A 16,607-nucleotide genomic window follows, 5' to 3' on the forward strand; every position below is an offset into this window, starting at 1 on the left:
GGCGCTGGGTGGAGGTGGCAGCGCGGGGGAGTCGTTGGAGAAGAAGCTGTTCTTCACACCTCTTGATAGAAAACCACATTTCCTAATTTCCAGCTAGCTGAAATTGCAATTCGCTTCAAGTCAGATCTTGGTCCATTCATTCCAGGTACTTGGTGCCCCTTCAATCTCGGTTTGTTCCGGGTTTTTTCCTCCCAATTGCAATTTTTTTCTCTTTCTTCCTGAGCCGTTTTTTTTTTTTGGGTCTTCTCCATTTCTCCACCCGACCTATGCCGCTGGCAGGGAGACGAATATCCAGTCGAGGAAGGGGATGTGCCGGGGCCGGGAGAGGGATATCCAGGTGAGGAGGGGGTTGTGATGGGGCTGTGCTAGGCTCTCCCTCGACGGAAGTGGGGCGGATGGGTCCTGGAGGAGGCCGAAGGTCGAGGTTCTTCCATGGCTGTGACAGAGCTGCTTTTGACAGAGATGGCGGAAGGCGTCGTGGGAGGATCAGGTGTGCGCTTGTCTCCTCTTTCATTTTCTTCGTCGCACTTGATGTAAGTCGCCGTGGGCGCCCTTCACTCTGTTCGTGCGCCCTTTTCCCTCGTAGGATCGCCTGGTGCATCCAACTCACATGCGGAGATTTGTGTGGATTAGTGGTGGCTTTGTAGGGTTACGTGGACACGTGAATGCAATTATGTACATGGGGAGGTCAATTTCATGGATATTTCGTCTCTATCGGTGTTCTCCTGTTTTCCCCCAATCTCCAATTTTTTTAGGGTTTGTAGGGAGTTAGAGCTATTCATGTACTGGACAAGGGTGAAGTCGACATGGGAGACTTGAGGTTGAAGTAGTTCCTATGGTTTACTATATGCTCTTTATATCAGATAATATATGCTCTTGTCAGATAAGTGATTAAGTGGCCTTTGCAAGTTCAGATAAGCAACTTGGTATCAAGTTATCAGCTCCTTTGTTTTTAGAGTCCTCATTTGTTGGCAATTGTTCAAATCTAGCTTGGTCCTGGTACAAGTTGGGCTGATCACTGATACTATGTCTTGTGTGCACTCCATATTTTCGAGTCATGAGTTGATAGGAAGTTTGTTCATGTGTCATATCCTTGATGGCGGAGTTAGTCCCAAAAATGGATAAGGTGACCAAGTTTCTACTACCTCTGTTACTATAGCGCCACTAGCTTTACCTCTGATTTTCCCATTGTCATCTTCCTTGTGCCCTCCCTTGTGTGGCCTGAGTGTATGCCATAATTCTTGACTAACCATTTTGTTCAGCTAATTACTGATTTTCCCCATTCCCTTTGCTTTGCTAAATGACAGGTCATCGAAGCTGGAGGGAATGCCCTTGTTGCTGGTTTCTGCGGTCTTTGGAGCTAGACTATGCTGAAGGTATGGCTTCCATTTTCTATAGCAAAATAGCTCTCGTTTTTTATCTTCTACCTTGCAAAATTCTTACATATTTGTTTCAGTGTCGGTAAAAATTTCAAGTCAATTATATTGCTGATAGGGGTTGAAAAATTCCCACTCTTCCCTTTTGCAATTTCACAGCTATTAAAAGGATTAAGACCAGCAAAAGACCTGTAGCTGTAGCAGCATGTGGAAGCGGAGTATACATATTTGCGCTGTGTAAGATTTTTGTATACCATTGTTGTGGTTTTACATAGATTCCTGTCATTGTCGAGCCATAGGTTGTACCATAGAGATCACCATCAAATAGGGGAAAAAGACGCAGTGAAGAAAGATCATTTTTCTTTTCCTGTTTTTCTGCGATTGTGTGGATGTCTTGTACTGTTTGCACAACAAGGGCAGCGATGCTGTTTTTTTCTCTGTGTGAACAACATTACAGTGAGCGCAGGATTTTTCACAGAATAACAATTAACCCGTTTTTGGTTCAATATGATCAGAAAATTTAGTTGTTGAGAATCTACATCTGTGGAAAATTTAGTCCTAAATAACCTGTACTTTTTCTAAATGGGTTCGTTTGCATTGTCAACGGTTTTTATCAGAAATTTACAATAATCTGTACAAAATATAGCATCACACTGGCAGGCTACTGAACTGCAGAGCAAATGCTCCCTGAAAGTGTTGTTAAACTCTCAAACTGTAAACTGTACCTCCACTTTGCTGAAATTAATAGAAGTGGGCTTTATTTGTCTTCAGTGACATTATTATTACTCTCTATTATTCAGTTACTTTAGTTTCTTCCTCTCTTTCTTCAGCTGTGTATCTCAGATTTTCTCTGTGGTCAGTCACATCATTATTTCTTCATTTTTCATTCTCACTCTTTTCTTAGTTAGTAATTAATTTATTTTCAGATATTTGAAGGCCTTCTGGGGTTGTTGGAGAACAGAGAATGTGCATACCGAAAACCAAAGTGAGTGGTCCTACATTTTTTTGCCGTTTTAAACATGTCTATCAGTGCATTGGATAAAAATATACTCCCTCTATTCCATTCTAGAGTGCCTATAGTATTTTGGCACGGAAATTAGCGAAAGATTATTTTTTACACAAGACTCCCTAGCTGAACGATTTGGGATCAACGTAAAATTTGGGAAATCCATATCTTCCTAACTTACCATAACAAATCCCACAAATCTCTCTTGTTGATTCTCCATATATGTGCGGCCAAGTTCAATTAATGAAAGTAAAACATTGCTGCCAAATTTTAAGGAATCGTTGGGCCATGCATTAGAAATCTCAATTAATTGTTTCCAATTTTGTATGGATTTTTCTCACGCATGTTGTGTGGAAGCTGAACGGGGGAGGGGGTAATTGAAAAAAATCCAAGCTACAACATTATATTCCGAAACAAATGCCAAAAATCTATAGGCACTATAGAAAGGAACGGAGGGAGTAAAATGTTAATCATATTTGCCTAGAGTAACGTTTCCACGAGGATATGGCTGCCAACTGTTTGAATCATGGATTGAACTAGTCAGTTGTAAACCTCGTGTGTTGGCTCTGTTATCTTTGCATTGTAATTTGTTCTGCCTACGTTGTGTTTCAAGTTCATTATTTTATTTTGGTATGTAGTCTTCATTAGCAAGCAGATGTAGCACATAGAAATGCCTTGTACCTAAAATTGTGAAACTGCAACTAGTGGATAAAATGTTTAAATGAAATCGGTCAACTGTAATTTCTTTTATAGTCAGTGATACGTCAATTTTGCATCACTATTTTATATCATAATTTGCTGTTATTCATTGATATATTTCATATTTGGAGATGATACTTATGTTATTTCATCCATTTTGCATATTTCATGATTATTGGAGGATCGCGCACTGGAGTCAGGATTCTGCTGGAAAAAGCGCCGTCAGAATGCAATATTTCGGAAGATCAACAATTGACAGAAATTATATGAAAAATCCTATTTTTCCAGAAGACGAAGGGAGCAAGAAGGAGGAGCCGAGGAGGGCCGCCATGGGCCCCCCTCATAGGTCGGCGCGGGCCCTGCCCTGGCCGCGCCGCCATGTGAGGAGGGGGCCCACAGCCCCCTCTGGCCTCCTCTCCTTCGCGTACATCTTCGTCCCGAAAACCTAAGCTCCAGAGGATAGTCGCGAAGAGTCACAGCCTCCTCTGCGGGGCAGAAAACACCAGAGAGAAAAGAGCTCTCCGGCAGGATGAAATCTGCCGGGGAAATTCCCTCCCGGAGGGGGAAATCGACGCCATCGTCACCAACATCGAGCTGGACATCATCTCCATCACCATCATCATCATCTCCATCATCATCACCGCCGTCTCCACCGCCGCACATCGTCACCGCTGTAACAATTTGGGTTGGATCTTGATTGTTTGATAGGGGAAACTCTCCCGGTATTGATTTCTACCTGTTATTGATGCTATTGAGTGAAACCATTGAACCAAGGTTTATGTTCAGATTGTTATTCATCATCATATCACCTCTGATCATGTTCCATATGATGTCTCGTGAGTAGTTCGTTTAGTTCTTGAGGACATGGGTGAAGTCTAAATGTTAGTAGTGAATTATGGTTGAGTAATATTCTATGTTATGATATTTAAGTTGTGGTGTTATTCTTCTAGTGGTGTCATGTGAATGTCGACTACATGATACTTCACCTTTATGGGCCTAGGGAATACATCTTGTATTCGTTTGCCAATTGCGGGGTTGCCGGAGTGATAGAAACCTAAACCCCCATTGGTATATCGATGCAGGAGGGATAGCAGGATCTCAGAGTTTAAGGCTGTGGTTAGATTTATCTTAATTACTTTCTTGTAGTTGCGGATGCTTGCAAGGGGTATAATCACAAGTATGTATTAGTCCTAGGAAGGGCGGTGCATTAGCATAGGTTCACCCACACAACACTTATCAAAACAATGAAGATTAATTAGCCATATGAAGCGAAAGCACTAGACTAAATTCCCGTGTGTCCTCAAGAACGTTTGGTCATTATAAGTAAACAAACCGGCTTGTCCTTTGTGCTAAAAAGGATTGGGCCACTCGCTGCAATTATTTCTCTCGCACTTTACTTACTCGTACTTTATTCAACTGCTACATCAAAACCCCCTGAATACTTGTCTGTGAGCATTTACAGTGAATCCTTCATCGAAACTGCTTGTCAACACCTTTTGCTCCTCGTTCGGTTCGACACTCTTACTTATTGAAAATACTACGATACACCCCCTATACTTGTGGGTCATCAAGACTATTTTCTGGCGCCGTTGCCGGGGAGTGAAGCACTATTGGTAAGTGGAATTGGTAAGGGAAACTTTTACTGTTTGTGCTGATTTTATTTACTTTTTGCTGCTATAATTCATTATGGAGAGATCTTCTCTTGAATTTTTATTTGGAAAATCTACTACTACTGCAAAGGTAGTGGATGAGGCACCAGGTGAGGAAGAGGTTCCATACAAAATACCTATGAAAATTATTGAACGTGTTGTGGATAACCGTTATACAGGGGATGGAACTGTCCATCCTGGAGATCATTTACTGTTCTTACATGAATTATGCGGTTTATTCAAGTGTGCATGTATTGCTATGGATGAAGTGAGGAAGAAGCTATTCTCTATATCGCTGTCTGGTAAAGCGGCGCATTGGTATAAATTACTGGATAATGGGGATTCTCTTGAATGGAATGATATTGTGCCCCGATTTTATTCTAAATTCTATCCTCCAAGTGAAATTCACAAAGACGGGAACCGCATATATAATTTTTGGCCTCATGATGGAGAGAGTATTGCCCAAGCGTGGGGGAGATTGAAGTCTTTAATGCTCAAATGCCCCATTCATGAGCTTCCTGGTAATGTTATCATTGATAATTTCTGTGAAAGAGTTTCTTTTCAAGACAAGACCTTGCTGGATACTTCTTGTTCTGGATCATTTACACGCAACAAAGAAGAGTTTAAAAGGGACCTTCTTAATCGGATTCAAGAGAATACTGAAGGAGGGGAGAACGACAAAGATAGAGAATCAGGTATAAATTATGATTATAAATGCATTGAAGCTTTTATGGATACTGATAAATTTCGTAATATGAGTGCTACTTATGGTCTTGATTCTCAAGTTGCTGCAAATCTTTATAAAGCTTTTGCCTCTCATTATGAATTGCCTAAGAAGAATTTTGATAAGTATCATGAGCCGTATAAAGATAAAATTGATTCATCTATAAATAAATGTGTTGTAGTTGAAACTGTTGATCATGTTATTCCTGAAGCTTATATTGAAAAAACTCCTTTCCCTGCTAAAATGAAGGAGTACTCTGTTATAAATAGTGCGGTTAATAAAAGTGAAAAGAAACCTATAGAACCTGAAGAGCAAATAAAGGTTGAACCTGCTATTGCAATAGTTAAAGATCTTGTGACTGAAAATGTGGAAGATGGTCATATTATTTTCTGTGAAGATGCTTCTAATATTGTTTCACATCCTAATAAGTCTAGGAAAGCTAGTGTTCCTATGCTATCTGTTAGAATCGGTGATCATTGTTATTATGGTTTATGCGATATTGGTGCAAGTATTAGTGCTATTCCTTATGAGCTTTACACGGAGATCATGCATGAAATTGGTTCTTGTGAACTTGAAGATATTGATGTGGTTATTCGGCTAGCTAATAGAGAAACTATCTCTCCAATTGGTATTGTTCGAGATGTGGAAGTTCTATGTGGTAAGATTAAATATCCTGCTGACTTTTTGGTACTTGGTTCTGCTGCTAGTAAGTATTGTCCTATCATTTTTGGTAGACCTTTTCTAAATACTTGTGGAGCTGTTATAGATTGCAAGAAAGAGAAAATTTTGACTAAATTTGCTGGTGAATCTTATGAGTTTAATTTGTCTAAATTTGCCAAAACTCCTTATAAAGCTGATTCGCCTAATAATGATTTTAGAGTTGAACAATGTGCATCTATTGCTCTTGCTCCTAATAATCCTTTGCAGCAACATTTGGAGAATAGTGAAAGTGAAGTCTTTAGGGAAGAAAGAAACGAGCTTGATGAAATTTTCCTTCGTCAACCTATTCTTAAACATGATTTACCGGTAGAAGATCTAGGTACAACACTGCCACCAAAAGAAGATCCTATTTTTGATTTAAAACCATTGCCTGATAATCTTAAATATGCTCATATTGATGATAAGAAAATATATCCTGTTATTATTAGCTCTAAGCTTTCAGAGATTGAGGAAGAAAGGTTATTGGAAATATTAAAGAAACACTGAGGAGCTATTGGCTACACTCTTGATGACTTGAAGGGGATTTCTCCCTCTATTTGCCAACATGCCATTAATATGGAAGATGATGCAAAGCCTGTTGTTGAACATCAGCGTCGTCTAATTCCTAAGATGAAGGATGTGGTAAGGAATGAGGTATTAAAACTTCTTAAAGCTGGTATTATATATCCTATTGCTGATAGTAGATGGGTTAGTCCTGTGCATTGTGTTCCTAAGAACGGAGGAATGACTGTTGTACCTAATGATAATGATGAGCTCATCCCTCAAAGAGTAGTTGTAGGGTATAGAATGTGCATTGATTATCGAAAAGTTAATAAGGTTACTAAGACATATCATTACCCTTTACCTTTTATTGATCAAATGTTAGGAAGGTTATCTAAGAATACTCATTTTTGTTTTGTTGATGGTTATTCTGGGTTTTCACAATTTGCTGTTAAAACTAAGGATCAAGAGAAAACCACTTTCACTTGTCCCTACGGAACTTATGCTTATAGACGCATGCCTTTTGGTTTATGTAATGCTCCTGCTACTTTTCAAAGATGCATGTCTGCTATCTTTCATGGCTTTTGCGAGAATATTGTAGAGGTATTCATGGATGATTTTTCTGTCTATGGGAATTCTTTTGATAATTGCTTGCGGAACCTCGATAAAGTTTTGCAGAGATGTGAAGAAACTAACCTTGTTCTTAATTGGGAGAAATGCCACTTTATGGTTAATGAAGGAATTGTATTGGGACATAAAATTTCTGAGAGAGGTATTGAAGTTGATAGAGCTAAAGTTGAAGCAATTGAGAAGATGCCCTATCCCAGGGATGTTAAAGGTATTCGTAGTGTTCTTGGTCACGCTGGGTTTTATAGGAGATTTATTAAAGACTTCTCCAAGATTTCAAAGCCTCTTACTAATCTTCTTCAAAAAGATGTACCTTTTGTTTTTGATGATGATTGTAAGGAAGCTTTTGAAACTCTAAAGAAGGCCTTAACAACTGCTCCTATAGTTGAACCTCCTGATTGGAACTTACCTTTTGAAATTATGTGTGATGCTAGTGATTTTGCTGTAGGTGCTTTTCTTGGACAGCGGGTAGATAAAAAATTGAATGTTATTCATTATGCTAGTAAAACTCTTGATGCTGCTCAAAGAAATTATGCTACAACTGAAAAAGAATTGTTAGCTGTAGTCTTTGCTTGGGACAAGTTTAGATCCTATATTGTTGATTCAAAAGTTACAATTCATAATGATCATGGTGCAATTAGATACCTAATGCAAAAGAAAGATGCTAAGCCAAGGCTTATTAGATGGGTGCTTCTGTTGCAAGAATTTGATTTGCATATTATAGATAGGAAAGGTGCTGATAATCCTGTTGCTGATAATTTGTCTAGATTGGAAAATATTGCTTATGATCCTGTTCCTGTTAATGATAGTTTTCCAAATGAACAATTGGCTGTAATAAAGGTGAGCTCGCGAGATAGTCCTTGGTACGCTGATTATGCTAACTTTATTGTCTCCAAGTACTTGCCTCCAAACTTTTCAGCTCAGCAAAGGAGAAAATTCTTTTATGACTTGAGGCATTATTTTTGGGATGACCCACACTTATATAAAGAAGGAGTGGATGGTATTCTGCGAAGATGTGTTCCCGAATATGAACAACAAGAGATATTGAGTAAATGTCATGGTAGTGCTTATGGAGGACATCACGCCGGAGATAGAACTGCGCAAAAGGTTCTACAATCAGGTTTTTATTGGCCAACTCTCTTCAAAGATGCAAGGAAGTTTATTTTATCTTGTGATGAATGTCAAAGGGTTGGTAATATCTCCAGACGCAATGAAATGCCTATGAATTATACTCTTGTTATTGAACCATTCGATTGTTGGGGATTTGACTTCATGGGACCTTTCCCCTCTTCAGAAGGTAACACTCATATACTTGTTGCTGTTGATTATGTTACTAAACGGGTGGAAGCCATACCTACAAAAAGTGCTGATGGTGAGACCTCTTTAAGAATGCTTTTAGATATTATTTTTCCTAGATTTGGAGTTCCTAGATATCTTATGACTGATGGAGGTTCTCATTTTATTCATGGTGGTTTTAGAAAAACTCTTGCTAAATATGGTATTAATCATAGAATTGCTTCTGCTTATCATCCTCAAACTAGTGGGCAAGTAGAATTGTCAAATAGAGAGATTAAATCTATCTTGCAAAAGACTGTTAATAAATCTAGAAAGAATTGGGCTAGTAAATTGAAGGAAGCACTATGGGCTTATAGAACTGCTTATAAAAATCCCATGGGTATGTCACCTTATAAAATGGTTTATGGAAAAGCTTGTCATTTACCTTTAGAACTAGAGCACAAAGCTTATTGGGCGGTAAGAGAACTAAATAAAGATCCTAAACTAGCCGGTAAGAAGAGATTGCTACAATTGAGTTCTCTAGATGAATGGAGAAGTGAAGCTTATGAAAATGCTAAACTCTTTAAAGAGAAAGTTAAGAAATGGCATATAGAAGAATTATCAAAAGAGAATTTAATATTGGGGATAAAGTCCTATTGTATCGGTCTCGTCTCAGATTCTTTGCAGGGAAAATTACTCTCGAAATGGGAAGGACCATATGTCGTTGCAGAGGAGTATCGTTCAGGAGCAATTAAAATTAGTTCTCTCCAAGGCGATGCCACGCAAGTGGTGAATGGACAAAGACTCAAGCATTATATCTCAGGTGATTCTTATAATGAAGATGTTGATGTTATTCGAGTGGAAACTCCGGAAGCTTTCATTGAAGGTCAAATTGACAGTCCGGCAGAGTTCGACTTCGAATAGGTAACAGTACTGGTAATAAAAAGTTTGCGTTTTACTTTCCGAACAATGTTTTTGCTGTTTTTGGAAAATATGAAAAATTACGAAATCGAAACGGAGTGGAGGAGATGCACGAGGGCGTGCCCCCATAGGCCAGCGCGGGCCCCAGCCTAGCCGCGCTGCCCTATGAGGTGAGCCCCTTGTCGCCCCTTTCCGACTCTGGTTCGACCTGGTACTTTCCTTTTGTCGTAAAAATTCCTGCTATATAATCCCCCGGACCCCTGGAGGTCCGTATATCGTTTTCTCGACGTGTCTTGTTTCGAGCTGTTTTCTGCCAGGATCTGTTTTCGATCTAGAAGCACCATGGTCTCCAACAACAAGCGCAAGGGGCTTTCGGATGAAAATATTCAAGACCCCGAGCGGAAAGAGGTGGACGAGAGCGTCAAGGAAGAAGATGAAGAAGAAGTGGAGGAAGACTCGCGTGCGTACCCGCGTGCTACCATAGCAAGCATCAAGGTGGTGGAGAGCCCTTTCAGTGCCAAGAGGAGCGCAAGGATTCGCACCGGAGGGAAGGTTCCACATCACTACCTAGCTCCAAAGACATCTTCTTCAGGCACCTACAACCCCTTCCGCAATCTAATTTACAATAGTCAAATTGAAAGGATTCCCAAGGCAGCATTGCCTAGCAATTGGGATATAGATCGTTCTAACACTGCAGGAAGGATGAAGCCTAAAGCTGAAGAGTGGGGAAATAACTCCAAGAGTTGGGACTCGCCGTCAGACATACTTCTTAACCGCGTCGAGCACAATTCGGAGATGATCCGCAACCTCATGTACAAGATTGATGAGCGTCAGGAGCTTGTTGAGAAGCTTGTCAAAAATTCATCACCACCACCGCCGAAGGAGTAATTCATCATCGGTATTGGCACCCCCTTGGTTTGTTCCAAGCTTGGGGGGGGTGCCGCGGTATGACATCATCACTATCTTTTACTTTTTACTATCAAGTAGTGTCATATCATGAGTAGGGAAGTTATCATATAAGATGGGTTGCAGTGTGGAAGTATCTCTTCTTTAGTTGGTTGTCTATGTATGCCTTGGTGTGAGTTATCGTTATGGAATATTAATGAGAAGTCTTATCATTTACATATTGCACATCTTATTTTAGTTTGCAATCTCTATTATATGATTGATCCTGTTATTAGTATTGGTATCACTTTGGGAGCATTGAGTAAATCTATTTGGTTTTGGCAAACTTAGCATTGGTCAATAGCAACAACACTTTGAGGTTTAAATAGAAAAGAGAAATACATGTAGTTGTTTCATTGTCTTCCTTTCTTGTTAGCTCTTAGCTTATTATTCTGAAGTTAAAATTGTATGTGCTTACAAGGAAGATGCATGATTGTTTCTATCACATGTATATTTGTTTGTTTCCCTCAACTCTTATGCTTGCTAATTAACCTTGCTAGCCAAAGACCTGTACTGAGAGGGAATGCTTCTCATGCATCGATACTTTAACCCAAACCTATGCCATTTGTGTCCACCATAACTACCTACTACATGGTTTTTGCTGCCATTCCAAGTAAATACTTCGTGTGCTACCTTTAAACAATTCAAAAGTTATTATCTCTTATTTGTGTCAATGTTTTATAGCTCATGAGGAAGTATGTGGTGTTTATCTTTCAATCTTGTTGGGCAACTTTCACCAATGGACTAGTGGCTTCATCCACTTATCCAATAACTTTGCAAAAAGAGCTGGCAATGGGGTTCCCAGTCCCAAATTAATTAACTTTCATAATTTTACAAATAGACACTCCTCCATGGTATGTGATTGTTGGATGGCACCCGAGGATTCGGTTAGCCATGGCTTGAGAAAGCAAAGGTGGGGAGGAGTGTCGTCTAAATAAAACTGAAATAAAAAGGCACTCCTTCATGGTATGTGATTGTTGGACGGCACCCGAGGATTCGGTTAGCCATGGTTTGTGAAGGCAAAGGTTGGAAGGAGTGTCAACCAAAAATAAAACTTTATGGGAGCCGCTCTTTGAGAGTTTGTCTGGCAAGGGGGTTAGAGTACCCGCTACCAGTCGTTGACAACAACAAACACCTCTCAAAATGTTACTTTTATTCTATTTATATGATTTCAAAACTGAAAAAGCTCTAGCACATGATTTAATCCCTGCTTCCCTCTGTGAAGGGCCTGTCTTTTACTTTATGTTGGGTCAGTAAACCTATTTCCCTCCATCTTAAGCAAGCATTTGAGTTGTTGTGATCAAACCATTTATATTGTGATTTACTTCATCATGTCTTTTATTCTTCCTTGTTTAGTACAAGTTTTATCTGAATGAATATAGCTTTGAAGGTTATCAATGATTATGAGGAGATTATTATGATTGAGTATGCAAGTTGTGCCATATAAGCTTTAACATAATATGTTAATTGTTCTCTGACAAAGAATGAAGTTTGCCATCACCAATTATGATTTCTTATGCACCTTTATTTCTGATTACCTTTTACTTGTTTCAAGTTGAATTATATGAGGAAGTTGTTTACTAGAATTTCTTGTGTGAATTGATATGATGCTTCTTGTCCGTATTTTATTTATCGACTCTTCACTCCATAAACATGTGGTCCTGTTTACCGAGTTCAGTTTCGCTTGGGGACAAGCGAAGTCTAAGCTTGGGGGGAGTTGATACGTCCATTTTGCATCACTATTTTATATCATAATTTGCTGTTATTCATTGATATATTTCATATTTGGAGATGATACTTATGTTATTTCATCCATTTTGCATGTTTCATGGTTATTGGAGGATCGCTCACCGGAGTCAGGATTCTACTGGAAAAAGCGCCGTCAGAATGCAATATTTCGGAAGATCAACAATTGACAGAAATTATATGAAAAATCCTATTTTTCCAGAAGACGAAGGGAGCCAGAAGGAAGAGCCGAGGAGGGCCGCCATGGGCCCCCCTCATAGGCCGGCGCGGGCCATGCCCTGGCCGCACCGCCATGTGAGGAGGGGGCCCAAACCCCTCTGGCCTCCTCTCCTTCGCGTACATCTTCGCCCCGAAAACCTAAGCTCCAGAGGATAGTCGCGAAGAGTCACAGCCGCCTCTGCGGGGCGGAAAACACCAGAGAGAAAAGAGCTCTCCGGCAGGCTGAAATCTGTCGGGGAAATTCCCCCCCCCCCCGGAGGGGGAAATCGACGCCATCGTCACCAACATCGAGCTGGATGTAACATCCCAACCTTGTTTATCTAAATAAAGGAGTGATCATGTGCATTTCATGCATTTAGATTGCATTTGAGCAAAAATTTGCATCTGCATTTTCTAATTATGCAAAGTCCTTCTCTATTTCTTGTCTCAAATTCAAACAAGATTTTCTAAACTAAACCACATGCATGGTTTTGTTGTTACTCAATAAACCCATGTGTGTTTTCTATTGTGCTCTGGAAATTTGAGTTTTCAAACACTATTCAAAAACAGATTTGAATTTGGTTTAGATTGGAGAAATAAACAATAGAAAAAGGAAACCAGAAAAAAAGGAGAGAAACCTCTCTCTCTCCCCTGGGCCGCAGCCCACCTCTCCTTCCCTCTCTCCTCTCACTGGCCACATCCCAACTCGGTCCAACAGCAACCCACCACAGCCCAAACCATCCCGAAATCTTTCCAGGGGGGTATCTGCAAAATAGTCGGGGTCATCCCCTTCCTCCGTTCGAGCAAGCAGCTCGCTGGCAGCAGCTGCGAGCTCGGCCGCGCCAAGTTCGCCGCCGCCGCCCCCTAGCGCCTACAAGTACCCCGCCGGCCGCCGCCCTAACCTAATTTCCCATTTCTCCCCTCCCTGCGATCCCTGGCGCCCCAAGAACCCTAACCCTAACCTTGCAGTAGCCGGCCGGCCACCATCGATTCCGGCGCCGGCGAGCTCCCCCGACCGTCGCCGACCACGCCAAGGCGCTCAGGGTGAGCCGCTCCATCTTCCTGCACCCTCGCCTCGCCCCCTAGCCCCCTCTATCGCCGCCGCGCCGCACCACCTGCCCCGGCCGCCGTCGGGCTTCGTCTCCGGCGAAGCTCCGGCGACCAATTCGAGGCGGTGCCGCCCCCAAAAGGCTCCCTGCGTCGGCCCGCTACTTTTCCCCCACGCGCGCGCCCCTGCAACCCGCCCAATCGCCGGATTGCATCCCAGCCGAGCTCAATTTTGAGCTCATGGCCATGCTGACGTCAGCATGACATCAGCATGACGCCATATTTGCTTTTCCTATTTTCTGTAATTCCTTTTTTCTATTTCTGTAATTTCAGTAAATAGAAATAAATTGACATGTGGGTCCCCTGGTCAGGATTTTAATAATTTCATAAATATTTTAGAAAAGAATAATATTATGACATGTGGGTCCAACTTTATTATTATTTATATAATTTTCTGAAATTGATTTAAAATGAATTAAACTTGGGAAATTCATAAATAATTCATTTTAAATCATAAAAATATAAAATTATATATCAAAATGATCAGAAAAACAAATCCTAGTTGTTTATCCATGTTTCATACATCTTTGAACCAATTAAATATGAGCCTTAGTAGAAACCCTAATTTGACCCCTCTCATATGTCGGGGTTCGAAGCCGAACCCCTTTAATTTCCATCGATGCACCTAGGGTTACCCAAACCCCTTTAATATGACATGTCATCATATTTTATGTGCATTACATTGTACCTTGTCTTGATTGTGCTATTCCTTTCCGGTATTTGGTTCTTCTCGATAGGGACCGAACGCGAGCCTGAGATCAACGCCCCCGAAGAGCAGCACCCGAACAACGAGGGACAAGGCAAGCCCTAACCTGGTTCATATATGGTTTCGAAATGCTTTACTTCTGGTTCTTACATATTGCATCCGCTTCAAATATGTTTTATCGGCAGTTCTAGATATCCTATGTGTGCATATTCCATCCTTGTAGCCAAGAGTTACTGATCCACCGCTCCCAGCAAAACTAGGTCTGAGCTTGTTCGCATCGCTAGAGCCGTATATGTGTTATGCTTAGCCATGCTTAGCTATTGAAGTCTGATCCATCCGGTTGATGAATCAAAGCTACGAATGAACCTAGTTTGATAGGATGACGTGGTAAGATCAGTGATGATGTTAATAAAGATGCTAAAGGCTTGGATGGGCCGCCACATGGGGATGTGGTGATTTGACTCATTCTCGCCGATACTAGGACCTGAGTTCTCGCCTTCGGAACCAAGACTGAGCGTACAACCACACGGGGCCCATGGGAACCCCTTGGCCCTAACTTACCTAGCTTACCCATGAGTCAATTAGTTTGCAAGTTCCATTTGCCATACGCATGGGGGAAAGGTGGAAAAGGTTTTCAAAGTGCATCATACAGGGCGTGGCTAGGGTGAAGGATGCTGGAGGCATTGAACTGGATCCCCTGCACACAATGACTGGGACCGCCTCGGAGAATGGCTACCTACGATGACGGAGCTCCCCAGTTAGTTTTACTCATGGAATAGGCGAAGTAAGCGGAAGGTTTTGGTCGACCACCCTCTGCTGGCACACCAAGGAAGTGTGTTAATCTAGTGGCACTAAGAGTCGGTCGGCGCGTGTGGGTAAAGTTGTACACCCCTGCAGGGTAAATCTTTTCGAAAAGCCGTGTCCACGGTTACGGACGACTTGGTGATGGATTCTGTGATCATAGACAACTTGAACCTAATCGTAAAACTTGATATCTATGTGTGAATAAGGATCTCTTCTCAGGGTGTCGAGGGGGTGATCCTAGGTGATAGGTTCAGGTAATGATGAAGATTCGGTGGATTCAACATGATGATCTTAGAGCTAGAGTTGATATCGCTCTCTTACCTCTTTTTAAAATGATCTTAATAGACGAGCTTCTGCTCCCTCCTGTTTACAAAGGAAAACTGGCTTTCCGCAAAATAAGCTCCACATAAAGCCTCGCATACCCGCTTTGCTAACAGGTTGTACTAAGTCTTGCTGAGTCCCTGTACTCAGCCTTGCATGTTTTGTTTCAGAGGAAATCCTTCCAACTGATGGTGGCTTCTACCTCAACGTCGACTAGTAGTTCGGAGTTCCTCAGGCGGCAGCCTGAGAATTATGGGCTGGGACGTCGCCTTATGTTATGGCCTCTTAGGCCCTTTGCAGTCTTGTTATATAGATAACATAATTTGCTTTCCGTTGCTTGTTGGATTGTGGTCAGTGACCTCTGCGTGTAATAAATTTGGATCTTAACTCTGCTAAGAGTTGTAATATATTTGCTTTGAGTCGTAGAGTCACTGTTGTGTTACCGATTCTCACCCTGTAGGCCCTAGAGATCTAGGTTAGGCTTATGCCAGATGTGATATCTGGGTTTGTGTCAACACCCGGATTTTTAGGTCCGGATGCCTATTATGTCATACATCGCAATCCTAGGAATATTGTTGTTGCGAGGCATAATAGTTAAGTATCATAGTCATCATTCATTACAAACCATAAGTCTTACAAATTTGGAATCACATGATCCATATTACACGAATAGTTGATCTATCGATCAACGAACAAACACAAGTTCATAGTTCAACATAGCGGAAGCGTAAGATACAAGGACTCTCTAGTCCACAGGCCAACGCTTGACGTCGGAAGGCGCTTAGTTGTCGTAGGCGTCCTGCTGATCATCTCCTTGTTCCTCTTCATACTCTGGCCATTTGAATAGCCAGGGACAAAGCCGTGAGTACGTTGAGTACTCGCAAACTAATACTAAAGTAAGTGCTAGACATTCTAGTATGGTTCGCTAAGCTCTAGTTTATTTGCATAAAGCTAGTTTTACTTCACAATATTTGAGAAAAGCTTATTCAAGTGCTAACTAACTCAAGTGGGAACATTAGTGTCATTCCCACCATTCAAGTGGTGATTTCAATTCAATTCACCACAAGTCATTTCACCATCACCTCTTTTCAACATCATTTTCAAAGATATGACATCGGAAACTGTATGGCCTTTCCAACCGTCCGTAACCGTGGATGCGGCTATTCGAATAGGTTTACACTCTGCAGAGGTTGCACACTTGTGCCACAACATTTGATTTCATCCGTCGGGATTACCCCGAATCATCGTAACACAGTACGCGGATCATCAACCATAACCTTTCACTTACAAATCCTAGTATGAG

At 41.2% G+C, this 16,607-nt stretch overlaps 1 long non-coding RNA gene across 2 annotated transcripts in view; it reads left to right on the forward strand.

The window, feature by feature from the left end:
* The first annotated feature begins 239 nt into the window (after positions 1 to 239).
* LOC127294959 (uncharacterized) overlaps positions 240 to 16,607 on the forward strand; it is a 42,361-nt gene continuing 25,993 nt past the window's right edge. For both annotated transcript variants that reach the window (XR_011743361.1, XR_011743362.1), the window contains exons 1-3: positions 240 to 490; positions 1,308 to 1,376; positions 2,303 to 2,361. This is a non-coding gene — a long non-coding RNA (uncharacterized lncRNA). The remainder of the gene's footprint in view (positions 491 to 1,307; positions 1,377 to 2,302; positions 2,362 to 16,607) is intronic.

Source organism: Lolium perenne, chromosome 4 (genome assembly GCF_019359855.2).
Source record: "Lolium perenne isolate Kyuss_39 chromosome 4, Kyuss_2.0, whole genome shotgun sequence".
NCBI classification, from domain to species: Eukaryota; Viridiplantae; Streptophyta; class Magnoliopsida; order Poales; family Poaceae; genus Lolium; species Lolium perenne.